We start from the raw sequence: 18,489 nt of genomic DNA on the forward strand, positions 1-18,489 counted from the left end.
GTACAGGTTAGAGGTCAACCCCAATTATGTACAGTTCTCTTGCTGGGGCTTATCTTCTGGTTGGCCTGGGGCACATTTCTTTATTTTTTAAAAGATCAGGAAACTGGTGGTGTGCCCATGCAGGTCAAAGCAAGAGGTTGGCTTTAATTCTCAGTCCCCCAGAAGCACACCTTTTCCTCCCTCCCCTGTTGCTTCGTTCAGCTTCCAAGAGCAAAAAAGATACCCGGTACTTCAGGGTAAGGAGGAACATATGATTAACTCACCTTCCTCCTGTGACAATGGGGGGGGGGTGCTTGGCTATTGTCCCAACTATGTTACATGGGAAGAAAATTGTCAGCCCTGTTTAAGCTCCAACTAGAGTGAACCACATCCTAAGAAGGGCTTCCTTTTCTTGCTCCTTGCTGATTCAGAGAATGGGGAGGATATGTTCTTTTTGGGAACTGGGTAGATATTAAAGTACATCTGCTGGTAAAATGAAAGAGGAGGATGCATCCATAGGGCAAATGGGTGACATTAAAATATATCTGCTGCTTTGTCTTGCATGGGCAAAGCACAGGTTCACTTTATACTCATAAGAATTTCAGTTAACCTCAATATAATATATATATATATATATGTAAAATGTTATATAATTTAGATTTTTTTTTACATGATACAATCCTGCTCTCTATAAGTTCAAAATCATCAAAACCTGCATTGTTCACAACAATATTTAGGGTGGTCTGAAATCCTGCACGGCTTAACCTGTCTTCCCCCATAAAACATACCGTCTGTGCAGAGGTAAAAGGGTGGGCTTTAATGTCACTTGGCAGCCAATGTCAGTGACTGGCGGGACCGCCTCCTGATCATGTGACCGCAAATCACAGTGGTCACATGATCACCGGTCCTTTTTTTTAATTAAAGCAGCCACAGCTACAGAGTAAAAAAGGCTGTCCAATGCTGCAAAAAAAAAAGAAAATACCCTTTCTTTCTGTGTGCACACAGTCAGGGGCGGACTGACAGCTCATGGGGCCCCCGGGCAATAAGGGATCATGGGGCCCCTGTGTCCTCGCCCAAACTGAAAAAAGCCTATGAAAAAGGTACCAGGGGCATCTCATGGGGCCCCCTACTGACCCTGGGCCCTCGGGCAGTGCCCGAGTTTCCAAATGGTCAGTCCGCCCCTGCACATAGTGTACTCTGCTGATGGCTGATACACTGCCTGCTGCGTCAAACCTACAGCTCCGCAATCAACAGGGAGTGTAGGCTTTGCTGGTTGCAGAGCTATAAGTCTGATTCATCAGAGGATGGGCAAGACCCCTGCAGAGAGATCTCTGCTTCCACACCTCAACAGGGAGTGTGGGCTTTGCTGGCTCAAGAGCTATAGGACTGACCAGTCTACCAGTTTGTTTTCTTCAGAAAGCAGCCTCAGCTTAAGGAGAAAAACCTGTCCCCTGCCAACAAGCTCCAGTGGGGTACCCTTGCCCTCCGTTGCTTCAGTGGTCACCCTGCACAGAGGTGTGGAAGCAGAGATCTCTCTGCAGGGGTCTGGCGCACCTTCTGCAGGGTGACCACTGCTTCCAAGGAGAGCAAGGGTCCCACACTGGAGTGTGTGGGCTTTGCTGATTGCAGAGCCATAGGTTTGACCCTGCAGAGGGTGGGCCAGACCCCTGTAGAGAGATCTCTGCTTCCACACCTCAACAGGGAGTGTGGGCTTTGCCAGCTGCAGGGCCATAGATCTGACTCATCAGAGGGTGGGCCAGACCCCTGCGGAGAGATCTCTGCTTCCACATGTCAACAGGGTGTGTGGGCTTTGCCAGCTGAAGAGCCATAGGTTTGACCCTGCAGTGGGTGGGCCAGACCCCTGCAGAGAGATCTCTGCTTCCACACCTCAACAGGGAGTGTGGGCTTTGCCAGCTGCAGAGCTATAGGACTGACCAGTCTACCAGTTAGCCTCAGCTTAAGGAGAAAATCCAGTCCCCTGCCAACAAGCTCCAGTGTGGTACCCCTGCCCTCTGTTGCATCAGGGGTCACCCTGCACAGAGGTGTGGAAGCAGAGATCTCTCTGCAGGGATCTGGCACACCCTCTGCAGGGTGACCACTGCTTCCATGTAGAGCAAAGGTCCCACACTGGAGCTTGTTGGCAGGGGACAGGCTTTTCTCCTTACGCTGAGGCTGCTTTCTAAAGAAAACAAACTGTTAGACCTTCCACGCCTTTTGTTAAGATGCACCTAAAGTGTATTTAGCCGATTCTGAAAGTTCAGTTGAGCGGTAATGGCAAATTTTTATGATTTACAGAAAATGTGTGTGACATTTAGAAAACCTGACCTGTAACAACAAGATTGTATAACATCGAGAACGCGCGCTCTGTTTGATCTCAGGAAACCACATTCCAATTATCTATAGCTTTCCGTGTCCTGAAAACCTGCCTTGATAAACAGTTCTTCCCAATGTCCTGAAAATCTGTTTAACACAGTTATAGGACATCCTGAATATATGTCCTGTTTCCGACACCTTGATAGGATTCTAAACTTGTCCTGTATAACCCGATGTCTGAAGGTCATGTGATATGTATATCATGAAAACCTGCTCTGCCTGAGCAAAATCCCACCATCCTGCCGAGTCCAAAGCCTACTGTGGTTTTTTTTTTTTTTTTGGTGCGAGAATGCAGATAACAAATAATCACAACATTTGGCCAGTAGGACAATACAACATTGAAAACATACAGTTTGTTACAGTATGAGAACCAGGTATCAGCGCGGGGGCAAAAGATGGACATTAAGAAACAAAAAAAGATGGACAAGCAAATCCGAGGCTGAAAACATGCCGGGTTTACAGCCGAAATCCAAGCTAAATAAGTATTCTCCTGTTGTACTTCATGTATTTCTTCCAGATCTGTGCAGTAATCCAGTCTGAGACTTCCTGTAATAACCCACATGGAAGAAAATATATTTGAAATATATTTGAAAAATGTTCTTCCGAATTATATTGACAGATATTTGAAACACTACAATTTTGGCCATATTCAATATATTTAAAAATATATTTCAATTAAAAAAAAAAAAAAAAATAAATATATATATATATATATATATATATATATATATATACACACACACACACACACACACTGCATGTTGAAATTTTTTTTATTATAAAATATATGAAAAATATTTTTACAAATATTTTTTTTTAAATATATTCTTCAGATTTTTTTTAACATACAAAAAGGTAATTTTAACATATATTTTTACATATATTTGTAAATGCATGTAAAAATGTAGATTTGTAGACATACAGTATATTTTAAAATGTATTTTTAAAAAATATTTTTCATGTATTTTGTAATAAAAACACATTTCAACATACAATATATATATATATTGTGGGGTTAGCTCAGGTGGGGGGGATCTCCTTCCCTGGGACAAAGGTAGACCGCACAGCAGGCTTTCGTCAAAATCTGACTGGTTGTCAGTTTTATTAAAAAGGTTTGCAAGAAATATCAAAATAAACAAAACATCAAAATAAACCCTTGCCATCCAGGCACTAACTAAACAGGAGATGATTCCTCTCTAAGAGGTGAAGGGCTTCTCCCTGTCACCAAAACAAAGTAACAGCAAAACCTTTCCTTGCAGGTATAGTCCATACACACAGCTCTCTCAGAATACCTCTCTGAGTCCCAGGCCACGAGCAACTCTTTGCTCCAGCCCTGTCTTATTTATACCACCTGCTGGTGGTCATCAGTGGAGTCCAAACTCTGGTCCGGAACCACCTCTGCCATTGTGGCCCCGAAAACCCGGAGTGGACTCCACCTTACACCTCACAGTATGATCTCATGCGAGGTGACACATATCGTCCATCCATCACTTTGCCGTTCATACTGTCACAATATATATATATAGTTAGTCTGGCTGAATATAAGAGCACTCTTCCCACTGATCACCAATGTAAGGGACATTCTACCCACTGATCACCAATGTAAGGGACATTCTTCCCACTGATCACCAATGTAAGGGACATTCTACCCACTGATCACCAATGTAAGGGACATTCTTCCCACTGACCACCAATGTAAGGGACATTCTTCCCACTGATCACCAATGTAAGGGACATTCTTCCCACTGATCACCAATGTAAGGGACATTCTTCCCACTGACCACCAATGTAAGGGACATTCTTCCCACTGACCACCAATGTAAGGAGCATTCTTCCCACTGACCACCAATGTAAGGGACATTCTTCCCACTGACCACCAATGTAAGGGACATTCTTCCCACTGACCACCAATGTAAGGAGCATTCTTCCCACTGATCACCAATGTAAGGGACATTCTTCCCACTGACCACCAATGTAAGGAACATTCTTCCCACTGATCACCAATGTAAGGAGCGTTCTTCCCACTGACCCCCAATGTAAGGAGCATTCTTCCCACTGACCACCAATGTAAGGGACATTCTTCCCACTGATCACCAATGTAAGGAGCATTCTTCCCACTGATCACCAATGTAAGGAGCATTCTTCTCACTGACCTCCAATGTAAGGGACATTCTTCTCACTGACCTCCAATGTAAGGGACATTTTTCCCACTCACCTCCAATGTAAGGAACATTCTTCCCACTGATCACCAATGTAAGGAGCATTCTTCCCACTGACCCCCAATGTAAGGGACATTCTTCCCACTGATCACCAATGTAAGGAGCATTCTTCCCACTGACCCCCAATGTAAGGGACATTCTTCCCACAGACCCCCAATGTAAGGGACATTCTTCCCACAGACCTCCAATGTAAGGAGCATTTTTCCCACTGACCACCAATGTAAGGGACATTCTTCCCACTGATCACCAATGTAAGGGACATTCTTCCCATTGACCACCAATGTAAGGGACATTCTTCCCCCTGACCACCAATGTAAGGCACATTCTTCCCACTGACCACCAATGTAAGGGGCACTCTTCCCACTGACCCCCAATGTAAGGAGCATTCTTCCTACTGACCACCAGTGTAAGGGACATTCTTCCCACTGACCCCAATGTAAGGAGCATTCTTCACACTGACCCCAATGTAAGGAGCATTCTTCACACTGACCACCAATGTAAGGGACATTCTTCCCCCTGACCACCAATGTAAGGCACATTCTTCCCACTGACCACCAATGTAAGGGGCACTCTTCCCACTGACCCCCAATGTAAGGAGCATTCTTCCTACTGACCACCAGTGTAAGGGACATTCTTCCCACTGACCCCAATGTAAGGAGCATTCTTCACACTGACCCCAATGTAAGGAACATTCTTCCCACTGACCATCAATGTAAGGGACATTCTTCCCACTGACCCCAATGTAAGGAGCATTCTTCACACTGACCCCCAATGTAAGGGACATTCTTCCCACTGACTTCCAATGTAAGGAACATTCTTCCCACTGACCACCAATGTAAGGGACATTCTTCCCACTGACCACCAATGTAAGGGACATTCTTTCCACCGACCACCAATGTAAGGGACATTCTTCCCACTGATCACCAATGTAAGGGACATTCTTCCCACTGACCACCAACAAATTGTTTTTAGCAGGGGTCCCCCGAGACCTGAAAATGATTTCCTCCGCGGTAAAATGCTTAAGAAAGGCCAATTTAAACTGTTGAAACGTTTTTATTTCCAACTGTAGCTGCAACCTGAAAACCTGCAACACTGAATAACAGGTCCTCTCTATCATTAATAAAACCAACTGCCAAGGCACGGTGGACAGAAACCAGTGGAACTGTATTGGCCAGTATCTCCAGCTAGTTTCAGGAGTCTGTCCAATCATAGCTGTGAAAGTGAATGCAAGGTCTGGGCTGGCTTGGGCCACATCTGCTGAGCATTGATTGTTTCATTGAAAGTTGTGTCTGTAAAGAGAGAAGCTCTTACTAATACTGTAATCATACCGCAGACCTGGCGAGAGAGGAAATCAAGACATACTAGATTAACCTGTTACTATGAGCAACATTGATTTTTGCCATTTAGTCTGGACAATGAGAGACCGTCTGTGGAATGCTTATGCGGGCTGTGCCCGGTGTCAGGGGTCTGCCGGATAACATGGCTCTGTAATGGACCGCTGGATTAAAGCTGAACTCTAGGTCAATGGCTAAATGCATTGCTGAAATACAGATATGTCTACCGTTTTATCAAAACATGTACTAATCTGTTCAGATGCCCCTAACAGAGTGAATGACCAAGTTGGTGGCATGACTTTTCCTTTGTTGCCTTTAAAGTGGTTGTAAGCCTCTGAAATGAAAAATGAACAAAGCACATCCTTCTATAGCATGTACTTGCCTCACTCCAAAGCACCTAGACTACATTAGGATAAAATGGAGATTTAGGAGAACGTGGAGTGGTTGGATGAAAGTTAAGATCTCGGAAACATACGTTGAATTAATTAGAGCAAAGGGGTAGTATAGAAAATCTGGTAGTTTTAAAGAAAGTATAATGGCCTAAAGGGAAGGAGAGAAAAAGAATAAAAAAGGAATAGTACTAGATACAGATAGATATTAGAATAGTAGGAGAGGGGGGATTGCGGGAGATTGGGGGGTGGGGGAGGGGTGGGAGAGGGTAGTAGATAAAATGGATATTGTATTCTTATGAGGGGTTAAGTTTGTTTGTTTGTTTATATATTGATTAAAGAGATGAGAAGAAAGGGGGGGAAAGGGGAGGAGGAGGGGGTGGGGGGAGGAAGGGGGAAGGGTAAAATAAATATGCTGTCAGAGGAATATGATGATGGATATTGCTGTTTTTTTTATCTATGAAAATTCAATGATATCAGCGGTACTGTGCTGATGTTTCCTCAAAAAAAAAGAAAAAGACTACATTAGACCCACATTAGACTACCATTGAAGAAAGGAAAGAACAGAACCATCCCTCTAGCAGCTATCCTGGCCTCTGCTCTGCTTGACAGGAGTGACGCTGCGGCGACTCCTGACAATTAGCAAGAGGCTGGAGAACTCAGCACAGGCTGTAACAAACCAGCATCCTGTAGGCATCTCCAGGCAAAAGACAAGTTCCAAGGTATGCCTATTACACAGAACATATTTACCAATATCTGATACTTTTTGAACTGTAAAAACAATCCTTCAGTCGTTGCAATAGATATAAATGAAAATAAAGGCATGGGCTGCTTCAATGATTTCGAACCAGGGACGCCATTTTACATTCTGTTGCTTCCTAGTTGGGACTTCATTGATTTTTTTTCACCACTAACCAACCTACAGCCCATCAGATCACCAGGGTATTCTACCGGCATCAACATTAGAATATTCCGGTTTACCAGCCTGGAGCCATTCGAAGCTCTGGGCCTCATTCACTCGAGCAGCGTGGAGCTGTACTAATATGTAATGTATTAAAATAGGCTTGACGATAATTATTGTATTTCCCATGGACTTCAGCTGCAAGCTTTTATGTGCTTCTCAGACTTGTGCAGAAAAAAAAGTGAGTGCATTGTAAGTTTATTTTTTAGGAAATGGAAAATGATCTAATTTGTAAACTGATCTAAATTGAGGATGTAAAAATCTATGAACCGGAGTAGAAAAATGTAAAAATTCTCAGGCAAAAAAGCATCTTCCATTCTCTATCCACTTACTTCAACATGCTAAGGAAAACAACAAGAAAAACAAAACATACAGTGCTGCACAATAATTATATATATATCTACAGTCAGGTCCATAAATATTGGGACATCGACACAATTCTAACATTTTTGGCTCTATACACCACCACAATGGATTTGAAATTAAACGAACAAGATGTAATTTAACTGCAGACTGTCAGCTTTAATTTGAGGGTATTTACATCCAAATCAGGTGAACGGTGTAGGAATTACAACAGTTTGCATATGTGCCTCCCACTTTTTAAGGGACCAAAAGTAATGGGACAATTGGCTTCTCAGCTGTTCCATGGCCAGGTGTGTGTTATTCCCTCATTATCCCAATTACAATGAGCAGATAAAAGGTCCAGAGTTCATTTCAAGTGTGCTATTTGCATTTGGAATCTGTTGCTGTCAACTCTCAAGATGAGATCCAAAGTGCTGTCACCATCAGTGAAGCAAGCCATCATTAGGCTGAAAAAACAAAACAAACCCATCAGATAGATAACAAAAACATTAGGCGTGGCCAAAACAACTGTTTGGAACATTCTTAAAAAGAAGGAACGCACCGGTGAGCTCAGCAACACCAAAAGACCCGGAAGACCACGGAAAACAACTGTGGTGGATGACCGAAGAATTCTTTCCCTGATGAAGAAAACACCCTTCACAACAGTTGGCCAGATCAAGAACACTCTCCAGGAGGTAGGTGTATGTGTGTCAAAGTCACCAATCAAGAGAAGACTTCACCAGAGTGAATACAGAGGGTTCACCACAAGATGGAAACCATTGGTGAGCCTCAAAAACAGGAAGGCCAGATTAGAGTTTGCCAAACGACATCTAAAAAAGCCTCCACAGTTCTGGAACAACATCCTATGGATAGATGAGACCAAGATCAACTTGTACCAGAGTGATGGGAAGAGAAGAGTATGGAGAAGGAAAGGAACTGCTCATGATCCTAAGCATACCACCTCATCAGTGAAGCATGGTGGTGGTAGTGTCATGGCGTGGGCATGTATGGCTGCCAATGGAACTGGTTCTCTTGTATTTATTGATGATGTGACTGCTGACAAAAGCAGCCGGATGAATTCTGAAGTGTTCTGGGCAATATTATCTGCTCATATTCAGCCAAATGCTTTAGAACTCATTGGACGCTTCACAGTGCAGATGGACAATGACCCAAAGCATACTGCAAAAGCAACCAAAGAGTTTTTTAAGGGAAAGAAGTGGAATGTTATGCAATGGCCAAGTCAATCACCTGACCTGAATCCGATTGAGCATTTCACTTGCTGAAGAGTGAAGACAAAACTGAAGGGAAAATGCCCCAAGAACAAGCAGGAACTGAAGACAGTTGCAGTAGAGGCCTGGCAGAGCATCACCAGGGATGACACCCAGCATCTGGTGATGTCTATGCGTTCCAGACTTCAGGCTGTAATTGACTGCAAAGGATTTGCAACCAAGTATTAAAAAGTGAAAGTTTGATTTATGATTATTATTCTGTCCCATTACTTTTGGTCCCTTAAGAAGTGGGAGGCACATATGCAAAGTGTTGTAATTCCAACACTGTTCACCTGATTTGGATGTAAATACCCTCAAATTAAAGCTGACAGTCTGCAGTTAAAGCACATCTTGTTCATTTCATTTCAAATCCATTGTGGTGGTGTATAGAGCCAAAAATGTTAGAATTGTGTCAATGTCCCAATATTTATGGACCTGACTGTATATATATATATATACACATATATATATATATATATATATATATATATATATATATATATATACATATATATATTTTTTTTGTTAAAAGCATCTAATAGTTCCTTATAAACTATCTAGACAAAAGTTGGTGGACATCCTTGTTGGAAATCCCATTCCAAAATCAGTAATATGGAGTTGCCCCCCCCCCCCCCCCCCCTTTGCATTTATAGCAGCCTTTACACTTCTGGGAAGGGGAAACAGGAAGGCGCTTCTAAGTGCAGTATTCCAGGTCACTTAGAAGTAGGGGCAGACTGACCATTTGGAAACTCGGGCACTGCCCGAGTGCCCGGGGTTAGTAGGGGGCCCCATGAGATGCCCCTGGTACCTTTTTCATAGGCTTTTTTGAGTTTGGGCAAGGACACAGGGGCCCCATGATCCCCTATTGCCCAGGGGCCCCATGAGTTGTCAGTCCACCCCTGGGCATTTTTTGGAGGATCTCTGTGGAAATTTGTGCCCATTGAGCCAAAAGAGCAGTTGGCGTCCTATTTCACACCAAAGGTGTTCAGTAAGGTTGAGATCAGGACCAGATCCTCTACACCATAGACTTTCCACAAGATTTTGGAGGATCTCTGTGGAAATTTGTGCCCATTGAGCCAAAAGAGCAGTTGGCGTCCTATTTCACACCAAAGGTGTTCAGTAAGATTGAGATCAGGACCAGATCCTCTACACCATAGACTTTCCACAAGATTTTGGAGGATCTCTGTGGAAATTTGTGCCCATTGAGCCAAAAGAGCAGTTGGCGTCCTATTTCACACCAAAGGTGTTCAGTAAGGTTGAGATCAGGACCAGATCCTCTACACCATAGACTATCCACAAGATTTTGGAGGATCTCTATGGAAATTTGTGCCCGTTGAGCCAAAAGAGCAGTTGGCGTCCTATTCCACACTAAAGGTGTTCAGTAAGGTTGAGATCAGGACCAGATCCTCTACACCATAGACTTTCCACAAGATTTTGGGGTGTGTCTGTGGGAATTTGTGCTGATTACAGAGTATAATTGGGAGGTCAGGTACTGAAGTTGTATGAGAAGACCTAGCTCACAATTGGCACTCCAATTCATTCCAAAGATGTTCAGTATGACTGAGGGCAGGGCTCTGTGCAGACCACTTGAGTTCATCCACACCAAACTCATCAAACCTTGTCTTTATGGAGTTGGCTTTGTGCACTGGGATGAAATCATGCTGGGATGGAAACAGCCCCTCACAAAACTAGCCATAGGGTTGGAGGCAAATGATTGTCTGAAATGTACATTCATCCAGTGGTTCATCCATCCAGCCATTGATCCACCATCCATCTAATATATATATACGTCATAAAGGGAATCTTCTCTGGCACACCATATCTGCTCTGATGATGTGTCAGATGTATTTATACTCTCAGTGATGTATGTAGGTTATATGTGCCATCTTCGCTCATAAGCGAAACATCGGCATATGCTCCAGCTGACCTATGACCACCCTCCATATGCACAGTTCCGTTCCTGCCTATTATCAAATATTATTTGTTTACATTCATGTATATGGTGGAACGTTGCTGTTTTCTTCTTTTTTTTTTTCTTGCGGGAGCAGCAGACAGGGCGTAAATAGAAGTGAAAGATGAAAGTGTCATTCCACTGAAAGCTGAGATATTGGTTGGTAGGAGACAGTCATTGATTATCGAACTGGCATATTACATCTCTGCTTTCTTTGTGTTCTTCTACTTCTTTCAGTTTCTTCTTTCTTCTTCTTTCTTTTTGTCCTTCATTCTTCTTGTTCTTTTTCTTCTTCTTTCATTTTACTCTTACTTCTTTCTTTTTCTTCCTTTTTTTTCTACTTCTTTTTCCTTCATCTTCTTCCTCTTCCTTCTTCTTTCTTTGTCTTCTTTCTTCTTATTTTTCCTTTTTGTTCTTCATTCTTCTTGTTCTTTCATCTTCTTCTTTCTTATTTTTCTTCTTCTTTAGTTTGCTTCCTTTTTCTTCTTCTCCTTCTTCTTCCTTCATCATCTTCTTCTTTCTTCTTCTTTCTTTTGCTTCCTTCTTTTCTCTTTTCTTCTTTCATTTTCTTCTTCTTTCTTTTTCTTTCTTTGTCTTCTTTCTTTTGCTTCCTACTTTTCTCTTTTCTTCTTCCTTCATTTTCTTCCTCTTCCTTCTTCTACTTCCTTCTTCTTTCTTTTTCTTTCTTAGTCTTCTTTCTTCTTCTTTCTTTTGCTTCCTTCTTTTTTCTTCTTCTTCCTTCATTTCCATCCTCTTCCTTCTTATTTCTTTTTCTTTCTTTGTCTTCTTTCTTCTTCTTTCTTTTTGTTCTTCTTTCTTCTTCTTTTCCTTCTTTTTCTTTTATTTCTTCTTCTTTATTTTTCTCCTTCTTTCTTTTTCTTCTTTCTTCTTCTTTTCCTTCCTTCATCTTCCTACTTTTCTCTTTTCTTCTTCCTTCATTTTCTTCCTCTTCCTTCTTCTTCTTCCTTCTTCTTTCTTTTTCTTTCTTTGTCTTCTTTCTTCTTATTATTTTTCATTCTTCTTGTTCTTTTATCTTCTTCTTTCTTATTTTCTTCTTCTTTCTTTTGCTTCCTTTTTTCTTCTCCTTCATCTTCTTTTTTCTGCTTCTTTCTTTTGCTTCCTTCTTTTCTCTTTTCTTCTTTCATTTTCTTCTTCTTCCTTCTTCTTCCTTCTTCTTCCTTCTTCTTCCTTCTTCTTCCTTCTTCTTTCTTTTTCTTTCTTTGTCTTCTTTCTCCTTCTTTCTTTTGCTTCCTTCTTTTCTCTTTTCTTCTTCCTTCATTTTCTTCCTCTTCCTTCTTCTTCTTCCTTCTTCTTTCTTTTCTTTCTTTGTCTTCTTTCTTCTTTCTTTTGCTTCCTTCTTTTTTATTCTTCTTCCTTCATTTTATTCCTCTTCCTTCTTATTTCTTTTTCTTTCTTTGTCTTCTTTCTCTTCTTTCTTTTTGTTCTTCTTTCTCCTTCTTTTTGTTCTTTTTCTTTTATTTCTTCTTTATTTTTCTCCTTCTTTCTTTTCTTCTTTCTTCTTCTTTTCCTTCCTCTTCTTCTTCTTTCATCTTTTTTCTTCCTTCTTCATCTTCTCTCTTCTTTTTCTTTCCTCTGCTTCATTTTTCCTGTCCTTTCTTCTTTTTCTCTTTCTTTTTTATACTGTTGCTGCATATGGGAACATGTCAAGAATTATTCATGAAGACTTGTAAAGTTCCTGAAAGGTCCACTTTAAAATGAAAGAAATAGGAGAGCTAGGGTTCTGATTCTTTTATAACATGCCCTGTCCCAGTGTTGTAATATGTTGTAAAAATAGATGAAATTATCATAGAGCCAATCACAGAAAATAAGATCTCTGGGGGGCGTTGCATTGCCATGGGGGCAAGAAAGTGTTTTTTTGTTTTTTTTATTTTATTGACAGTTCTAAGAGCAATCAAAACTCTGTTAAAAATTAAATTTAAAGTTCATTTTTATAGCATTAGGTTACAAACATTGTGTAGCAATGATGCTTTTTTTTAGAGTGGAGTGTTCCTTTAAGAGCAATATGAAAAAAAAAAAGTCACATCTCACTAGGATAATGTGATTACACTTTCCATCGCATCTGCTTTGTGCATTATGATGGTTACATCTGGAGGTTTTGCTAGCTCCCGATTGACACATGACCCGACGGAAATTAGAGACGCGGAATATTACACAGATCTATAAAGGTCATTGACGATGTCGTATCACTTCCCCCCGCTCCGCCAACTACAACTGTGTATTGCTGCATTATGGATTGTTGTCCGATTTTCCAGATGAGGAAAAGTATTTTTTTGAAGGATAAGTGCAATTTAAAATAAAGTGCACTTATCCTTTTTGCCCCCTTCCTCTGACCCAATCTAACCCAACCTCCCCCTTCACAGATGCATACTTACCTCTTACTAATATGAATGCAGCATATGTTGCGTCCAGCGTGCATGAACCCTAAACATTTTTAAAACTTTTTTTTAGCATCTCAAAAAAAAGCAACTTTGAAAAGAAAGTACCAGAATCATAAAAGGGCTCATTCACACATGCAGCTGGAGAGTGGTAAAAATAGGCAGATGAGCTGTGGTTTACTGTCCCCCAACCGCTCCCCTTAGTTTAATTGAAAGCAGATGTTCACCCTTTGAAAGAAGTTTCCTCCTACCCAATCCCACTCCTTCAGCTACACCAATATCCCTTTTTTTTTTGTTTACTTTTTTCATTAAATAGGCTTCGATCCCACCACCTATCCCCTATTACTGTCTAGGCCAATGCCAGCAGTGGTCCTGGTGCCTCCTGGATGTGATGTGACGTGCATATCCCAGGAGGTACCACGATAACTAAAGTCATTCCATTCACTAAAGGAGGAGGCGCATCATTGGGAAGCTGCACCTGAACCCCATAAAGCCGGTAGTCTCCCGATGACGTCACAGGGGAACATATGGACACGGGACCTAAGTGGCGGCTGCAGAAAAGAGGATCTCAGCAGGACAATGCTGGATCCACTGGATGTGTAAGTATATGGACTGAGGACAACCCAACATCAGATAAGCAGGTAATAAATAGTAATGGGGGGAGGGCGAAGTTCCCTTGTAATGGCAAGGAATGTTGTACACATGCTGCTTCCACAATGCTTTTTGGCCGCTGCATAAATTATACCTCCATTGCATGCGAGAGGTAGTATTCAAGTGCATGGGGCCACTCTGAAACTGCCCTACAACTTGTGGGCAGAGAAGGCGAGAAGGCAAGAAGGCAACTGTAGAGAAGAGGATCCTGGTCACCATGCTGCCAAGAAAGCTTGATAGTCAAACTAGTTAGAGCAGCCTCAGTCAAGCTCTGTCCTAGACACATTAATCCTTTGGGGTGGGGTGGGACGAAACGCGTTGGAGGTGTCTAGGACAGAACCTGACTGAGGCTGCTCTAACTTGTTAGACTAAAATTTTTTCTTGGTAGTGCAGCAACTGGGATTCTCTTTCTCCAGTTGCACATACCGAGAGCTGTGACGGGCTCTTACCCCATGACAGCACCCATGGTGTGACTCAACTGGAGTTGTGTTATTGGAACCTGAGCCACGATTCAACAGTTTCATTCAGGTCCACAAGGGGAGAAGGCAAAATATCACCTGCCAGCTGCCTGTCAACTGCCCTCTTTACCATGGATCATGACATCAATCATGTGGTGGTGTCAGGTCAAAGACCAAACCCAGCTTGCAAAATTTTTTTTATTTTCCTTTTCTTTTTTTTTTCTCCGTTTTTTTTTTTGGACCAAACCCAGATCATGTTTATATGTATTACTGTGCTATTGGAAAAAAAACAACAAAGTTATTGCCAAAATCAATAGGCTCATGATACATGTATGAAAATTGCTCTGCTCCATAGGTGTGTACAGGTGTAGGAGCTGAACCGGTTAATAGCCGTCATCTCACATTTGTTCCTAAACCGGCAGCTTACCCATCCAATGAAGCCCCCATAAGTTATAGAAGCGCCCTTCTATATTTTTTGGAAAGTACTACACTATCTCTGGCATCTGTCTTCTGGGGCTCCTATGTGGAGCTATCATCCCCACAGAGAAAGCACTTTGCCACCCTGAGAGGAGTTTTGTCTGGAGCACCTGGCTGACCTTAAGGGGATCCCTGGACCTGATTAAAGAGTCTGTGATGACCCACCATGAGGGAGATGCCTGCTGCCTAACCTTTGATGTACCTATCACCTGGGATGCTTGATCATACATGCACATAACCCATGCGTTTCTGGTGAGTGCGCATTTCTATTATTTTAAGGAGTAAAGGCCGTGGAAGTTCACATTACTCCAGTGAAACACTGTGGATGCCTCATTGACTCTCCGCTATTGTTAATCACATATTTATTTTTCTAAGCGCTGCACTCTGATGTTTTATGGTTATATTGATATTTTGGAGGCATTGTGGTTGCCTGAAGTGTTCTAGCTGCTGTATTTATAAGAGCGCTCACTATTCTTTATCCTGAATTTAATCAAAACAAATATAAAAAGTTTGGGAACTTTCAGTTTTGTTCGAACCAAAAGTACGGTCCGCCAGCTCATAATATTTTACGTCCTTAGTGTAGTACTGGGCCTTGTTAATTTTGCCGGTCACAACTCCAGCGCCCCACGCCACCCGTATCTTCATATTTCCTAGTAAATATTGATGATCCTCTGTGCTTTTCCCCTTCGCATATAAATTTGTCCTTAACGACTAATTTCCCCAAACTGCCTCCTTTATGCTAGGACTGCGCCTTTTTTAAGTGCATAATCTAGTGCCTTCATTACGGTGCACAATAAAACATATTTAGCCTAAACTCAGGAACCACTAAAAGCCAACCAAATCCTCCCGGCCCTTGAAGTGCATCTTTATAACATGCCGTTTGTATCACTTGCTTTAGAAAAACAGGTCAGAAGGGGCCTGAGAAACTATGTCTAAAAAAATTCGGAACAAGGAATTCTTTTTTTTTTTTTTTCCTTAAGTAGAGCTCTCAGTAAGGCTAAATTCATAGTAGATTTCACATTTGACAACAGCTCTCGAAATTACCTCCGAAGTGGGTCTCATAATGAGAGACGGCCAAAGCTTTTGTTACCTGATGTAATTCTCTGTGAAAGGGGGATGAAAGAGGGGGAGGTGGGCCCACTTATTTATATGTAACTAGACTGGGAACCAGTAGGGGAGGGTCATGTCCGAAATTAAAGTGTTATGGGTCTTTTTTTGCCATGGAGGAGCACATGCATCTATGCAGGTGGTGAGATGGCCTCATTTACACTTGCTTCAAAATGTGGCATTGGGCACGCTTTTTTAAAGCACTCTCAATGCCGAATCAAAACACCTGTCACTAAATAAAATGGTAAACCTTCAGTCCTGTTCATACTGTTGTTTGCTTTGCTTCAAAAATTATACCCCATGTCATTTTCTTGGTGCTTCAAAGTCTTCAAAGCCTCCATAGAAGTCAATGACAATGCACGCTAACAGCACCTGCGGCTTTTCAGGGGCTTTTATTCAGTATAAACTTCACTATGTTTTTGAGGTATTGCAGGTATGAGATATCCCAGGATGCACTGGGAAACCAAAAAGTGAACCATTATGAAAGACCATAATTGAAAGCCTACACACTTCACAAAATGTGCCTTGTTTTTAGAATATTGTGACCATTAGGTTCCCTTTTCTTCCCCAAGCTCCAGAGGCTGTGGGTGGTGGCCAGGGATCAGTTTGTGTTCCTGATGAGCTGGGTTTGCACCAAATTGCTGGCCCAATGAGCTGTAGGTGAGATATCCTCCATCCCGCACCTGCATTTATGCAAAGGGAATGCTCGTGACATTATTGACCTAATATGGCCACATGGCCCTACTAGATCCATGGCCTTGTTCTGATATGGCCATGTCCTACTTGTAAAGTCTTAGCTTGAAAAACCAAAATAGCAAACCTACAAACTTCCCGAAATGTGCCTTGTTTTTAGAATCTTGTGACCACTAGGTTCCCTCTTTTTCCCCAAGCTCCAAAGGTTGTGGGTGGTGGCCAGGAATGAGCTTGGGTTCTTGATGAGTTGGGTTTGCACCGAATTGCTGGCCCAAAGAGCTGTAGGTGAGATATCCTCCATCCTGCACCTGCATTTATGCAAAGCGGATGCTTGTGACATCATTGACTTAATATGGCCACATTGTCCTACTAGATCCATGGCCTTGTTCTGATATGGCCATGTCCTACTTGTAAAGTCTTAGCTTAAAAAACCAAAATAGTAAACCTACAAACTTCCTGAAATGTGCCTTGTTTTTAGTAATCTTGTGACCACTAGGTTCCCTCTTCTTCCCCAAGCTCCAGAGGCTGTGGATGGTGGCCAGTGATCAGCTTGGGTTCCAGATGAGCTGGGTTTGCACCGCATTGCTGGCCCAATGAGCTGTAGGTGAGATATCCTCCATCCCGCACCTGCATTTATACAAAGGGGATGCTCGTGACATTATTGACCTAATATGGCCACATGGCCTACTAGATCCATGGCCTTGTTCTGATATGGCCATGTCCTACTTGTAAAGTCTTAGCTTAAAAAACCAAAATAGTAAACCTACAAACTTCCTGAAATGTGCCTTGTTTTTAGTAATCTTGTGACCACTGGGTTCCCTCTTCTTCCCCAAGCTCCAGAGGCTGTGGGTGGTGGCCATGGATCAGCTTGGGCACCTGATGAGCTGGGTTTGCACCAAATTGCTGGCCCAATGAGCTGTAGGTGAGATATCCTCCATCTCGCACCTGCATTTATGCAAAGGGGATGCTTGTGACATCATTGACTTAATATGGCATCATTGTTCTACTAGATTCATGGCCTTGTTCTGATATGGCCATGTCCTACTTGTAAAGTCTTAGCTTGAAAAACCAACATAGCAAACCTACAAATTTCACAAAATGTGCCTTGTTTTTAGAATCTTGTGACCACTAGGTTCACTCTTCTTCCCCAAGCTCCAGAGGCTGTGAGTGGTGGCCAGTGATCAGCTTGGGTTCCAGATGAGCTGGGTTTGCTGTCCCAATGAGCTGTAGGTGGTTTATCCTCCATCCTGAACTTGCATTTATACAAAGGGGATGCACATGACATCAGTGACCTAATATGACCACATGGCCCTATCAGGTCCATGAGCTTTTCCTAGTATGGCCATGAGGCCATATTTGGGCAATGATGTTACAAGCATCCTCACCCTTTTATTATGTGTAGCTATAGGGTGGGGAGTCTCTCCGCTGCAGCTCATTGAACCAATGGGGATGCGATCATGTGACAGCTTCCCACAGGTTTGGGCCATATTCTGATCCTACAATTCTAATGAATTGCAGGATATGGATGTATTCGGATATACAAACATGCATACCCAATACGGACATTCTGAGATACAGAATGTTTTACAGGAATGTAGATTCTCTGGGCCGACAACTCAATATGGGAAGCAAATGACAACCCTGGATGACACCAGAATAAATGTGGCACCGTCTTTCTGGAGAGAAAACCAGATAAAGTCATAGTCAGGGGAAGTAACTATAAAAAATACATTTTTTTCAGGTAACAGGTATACTTTAGCATTTATATTTTGCCTTCCCTGGTTCCTCCTTCTCTGCTCATCAACATGTTATGTTTTTTTTTAACAAAACCATCATCACTGGGTATCTATGCTTCTCTATGCAATGCAGGCCTCCTTCTCACAGCTTCTTG

The 18,489-nt window shown here is 42.2% G+C and overlaps 1 protein-coding gene across 3 annotated transcripts in view; it reads left to right on the plus strand.

Moving 5' to 3' along the window:
- The window catches only part of ZNF536 (zinc finger protein 536), a 641,179-nt gene that overhangs the window by 443,902 nt on the left and 178,788 nt on the right, over window positions 1-18,489 (plus strand). The gene's annotated exons all lie outside the window — the stretch shown is intronic.

This window comes from Staurois parvus, unplaced genomic scaffold (genome assembly GCF_062004578.1).
Source record: "Staurois parvus isolate SC_StPar_1 unplaced genomic scaffold, SC_StPar_1.0 ptg001614l, whole genome shotgun sequence".
Lineage (NCBI taxonomy): Eukaryota > Metazoa > Chordata > Amphibia > Anura > Ranidae > Staurois > Staurois parvus.